The sequence below is a fragment of the Triticum aestivum genome, chromosome 3A, assembly GCF_018294505.1.
Source record: "Triticum aestivum cultivar Chinese Spring chromosome 3A, IWGSC CS RefSeq v2.1, whole genome shotgun sequence".
In the NCBI taxonomy this organism is placed as follows: domain Eukaryota; kingdom Viridiplantae; phylum Streptophyta; class Magnoliopsida; order Poales; family Poaceae; genus Triticum; species Triticum aestivum.
Window position 1 is genome coordinate 296690362 of NC_057800.1, and position 4423 is coordinate 296694784.

Here is a 4423-nt window from a genome sequence, read left to right on the forward strand (position 1 = left end):
GTTTCAACATTTTCAGAGTTCTTTTTGTAGTGATTTTCAATTTCAAGGTCATTTAGCTCTCTCAATAAATCGGTAAATGACTGAAAATAGCAAATGATGTTAGAAAGTGTTGAAAATTGATGACGTCTCTTTGAATGGTGCATAGGAAAGCAAAAAAAGTCTGGAGTTCAAATAAGTTTAATAAAATGAAGTGCCCGTGTAACGGATGAGTTCTCGTCCAAAACCCTGATACTCCGATCGAGATTGTCCAGTTTGTACACGAAGTGCGTCCGGTTTTAGCCGTAACCATCTCTACTCTTTTTCACATGCCATGTGGGTGAAATGATGATACCATGCCAAGTTTCAACCTTTTCAGACTTCATTTTGTAGTGATATCCAATTTCACGGTCATTTAGTGTTGGAAATATGCCCTAGAGGCAATAATAAATTGGTTATTATTATATTTCATTGTTGATGATAATCATTTATTATCCATGCTAGAATTGTGTTGATAGGAAACTCAAATACATGTGTGGATACATAGACAACACCATGTCCCTAGTAAGCCTCTAGTTGACTAGCTCGTTGATCAATAGATGGTTACGGTTTCCTAACCATAGACATTGGATGTCGTTGATAACGGGATCACATCATTTGGATAATGATGTGATGGACAAGACCCAATCCTAAGCCTAGCACAAAGATCGTGTAGTTCGTATGCTAAAGCTTTTCTAATGTCAAGTATCATTTCCTTAGACCATGAGATTGTCCAACTCCCGGATACCGTAGGAGTGCTTTGAGTGTGCCAAACATCACAACATAACTTGGTGGCTATAAAGGTTCACTACAGGTATCTCCGAAAGTGTCTGTTGGGTTGGCACGAATCGAGACTGGGATTTGTCACTCCGTGTAAACGGAGAGGTATCTCTGGGCCCACTCGGTAGGACATCATCATAATGTGCACAATGTGACCAAGGAGTTGATCACGGGATGATGTGTTACGGAACGAGTAAAGGGACTTGCCGGTAACGAGATTGAACAAGGTATCAGATACCGACGATCGAATCTCGGGCAAGTCCAATACCGCTGGACAAAGGGAATTGTATACGGGATTGTCGGGGAAACTGATCCACGAACATCTATGGGGCCGGCGGACCGAGCCCCTTTCGGTTCGGCGGGGGGCGGAGATCACATGAAGAGCAGATCGAGGCGAAGCACACGAGCAGTTTACCCAGCTTCGGAGCTCTCCGGAGAGATAACACTCCTACTGCTGCTTGTTTGATTATCTTGTGTTCTTGCTCCAGAGAGAGAGAGAGCGTAGTGTTTTTCTGGGTTCCGAACCAGTTGACCATGTCCAACCCGTCGAACCCCCTCTACGTTGCGCATGGGCCTCCTTTTATATGCTAAAGGGGTCACCGATAGGTGGCAACGCAGAGAAGGGTACAAATGTAAAAAGTGAGGTGGTTGGTACAGTTACTTGTACAGTGCACCCTACCTTACCCTGACGGTCGGGGACAAGGGCATTAAATGCCCGTCTGAGTCGCCTAAACAGTGCAGAAAAGGACCGTTAGGGGCGCCACCGTTCGCCACGATGGTGATCTTGTCAGCTTCGCATGCCACTGCACACCGCTGGCTGCACAGCCTCCCACCACGCGCGCCTGGAGAGGCCCCCAGAGCGACACGTTGGTGGATGCGCTGGAGCGTGGGCACAGAGTTGCCGCCTGCCGCGGCAAGCGCCTTGCCGCTGCTGTTATATTGTCGGGTCCGGAAGCTTGTCGCTCACCGGCCCTCGAGGTACCTTGGTTGGTCTTCCCGGCAAGCTCCTCTTGCCGGGGCCTTGTTGCCTTGCCGGAGCGCGTGGCGCGTCGCGGCAAGTTCCCTGGAGTTCCTTGGTTGGCCTTCCCGGCAAGCTCCTCTTGCCGGGGCCTTGTCTTCTGAGATTAAATACTTTGTTCTTGAATGGCTCCAAGGGAACCACGGAGGATCTTGGCGTTCGCCCGGCAAGCCTTGCCGTGGGGTGCTGCAACTGCCCGTGCACAAGTTCGGGGTACTAGGGTACCCCTATTCTAGTACACCGACATGGATTGATTGAATCCTCGACATCATGGTTCATCCGATGAGATCATCGTGGAACATGTGGGAGCCAACATGGGTATCCAGATCCCGCTGTTGGTTATTGGCCGGAGAGTTGTCTCGGTCATGTCTGCATGGTTCCCGAACCCGTAGGGTCTACACACTTAAGGTTCGGTGACGCTAGAGTTGTTGTGGGAAATAGTATCTGGTTACCGAAGGTTGTTCGGAGTCCCGGATGATATCCCGAACATGACGAGGAGCTCCGGAATGGTCCGGAGGTGAAGATCGGTATATTGGACGAAGGGTATTGGAGTCCGGAATTGTTCCGGGGGTACCAGGTGATGACCAGCGTGTCTGAAAGGGGTTTCGGAGGCCCCGGCAAGCATTGGGGGGCCTTATGGGCCAAGGGGAGAGGGCACATCAGCCCACTAAGGGGCTGAGCGCCCCTCCCACCCCATCTCACGTAACCAGGAGAGGTGGAGGCGCCACCCCTAGGGCAGCCGCCCTTCCCGGCTTGGGGGGCAAGTTTCCTAGGGGGTGGGGGCGCCCAAACCCATCTAGGGTTTCTCCTGTGGCCGCCTCCCCTCCCCTAGGGAACCCTAGGGCGCCTCCCCCTCCTCCCTTCCCCCAATATATAGTGAGGGAGAGAGACGGAAGCCGCACCTCTTCCTGGCGCAGCCCTCCCTCCTCCTATACCTCCTCCTCCTCCATAGTGCTTGGCGAAGCCCTGCTGGAGAACCACGAGCTCCATTGCCACCATGTCGTCGTGCTGCTGGAGTTCTCCCTCAACTTCTCCTCTCACCTTGCTGGATCAAGAAGGAGAAGACGTCTCCCAACCGTACACGTGTTGAACGCGGAGGTGCCGTCCGTTCGGCGCTAGGATCATCGGTGATTTGGATCACGACGAGTACGACTCCATCAACCCCGTTCACTTGAACGCTTCCGCTTAGCGATCTACAAGGGTATGTAGATGCACTCTCCTTCCCCTCGTTGCTAGATTACTCCATAGATTGATCTTGGTGATGCATAGAAAATTTTAAATTTCTGCTTCGATCCCCAACATTTAGCTCTCTAAACAAATCGGTAATTGACTGAAAAATAGAAAATGATGTCAGAACGTGTTGAAAATTGATGACCTCGCTTTGAATGGTTCATACTGAACACAAAAAAAGTCTGGAGTTCAAATAAGTTCTAAAAAATAAAGTGCCCGTGTAACCGATGAGTTCTCGTACGAAACCCTGATACTCCGAAAGAGATTGTCCAGTTTGTACACGAAGTGTGTCCAGTTTTTGTTGAAACCCTCTCTACTATTTTGCACATACCATGTGGGTGAAATGATGGTACCATGCCAAGTTTCAACATTTTCGGAGCTCATTTTGTAGTGATTTTAAATTTCATGGTCATTTAGCTCTTTAAATAAATCGGTAAACGAATGAAAATAGCAAACGATGTTAGAAAGTGTTGAAAATTGATGACGTCGCTTTGAATGGTGCATACGGAACACAAAAAAAGTCTGGAGTTCAAATAAGTTTAAAAAAATGAAGTGCGCGTGTAACAGATGAGTTCTCGTCCGAAACCCTGATACTCCGAAAGAGATTTTCCACTTTGTTCACGAAGTGCGTCCAGTTTTTGCCGTAACCCTCTCTACTATTTTGCACGGGCACTGTGGGTGAATGATGATACCATGCCAACTTTCAACATTTTCAGAGATCATTTTGTAGTGATTTTCAATTTCATAGTCATTTAGCTCTCTAAACAAATCAGTAAATGACTGAAAAATAGCAAATGATGTTAGAAAGTGTTGAAAATTGGTGAGGTCTCTTTGAATGGTGCATAGGAACACAAAAAAAATTCTGGAGTTCAAATAAGTTTAAAAAATGAAGTGCCTGTGTAACAGATGAGTTCTCGTCCGAAACCCTGATACTCCGAAAGATATTGCCCAGTTTGTATACGAAGTGTGTTCAGTTTTTGGCGTAACCCTCTACTCTTTTGCACATGCCAAGTTTCAACATTTTGAGAATTCATTTTGTAGTGATTTTCAATTTCACGGTCATTTAGGTCTCTAAACAAATCGGTAAATGACTAAAAAATAGCAAATGATGTCAGAACGTGTTGAAAATTGATGACCTCGCTTTGAATGGTGCATACGGAACGCAAAAAAGTTTGGAGTTCAAATAAGTTTAAAAAATGAAGTGCCTGTGTAACTGATGAGTTCTCATCCGAAACCCTGATACTCCGAAAGAGATTGTCCAGTTTGCAGACGAAGTGTGTCCAGTTTTTGTTTTAACCCTCTCTACTATTTTGCACATGCCATGCCAAGTTTCAACATTTTCAGAGTTCATTTTGTAGTGATTTTCAATTTCACGGTCAT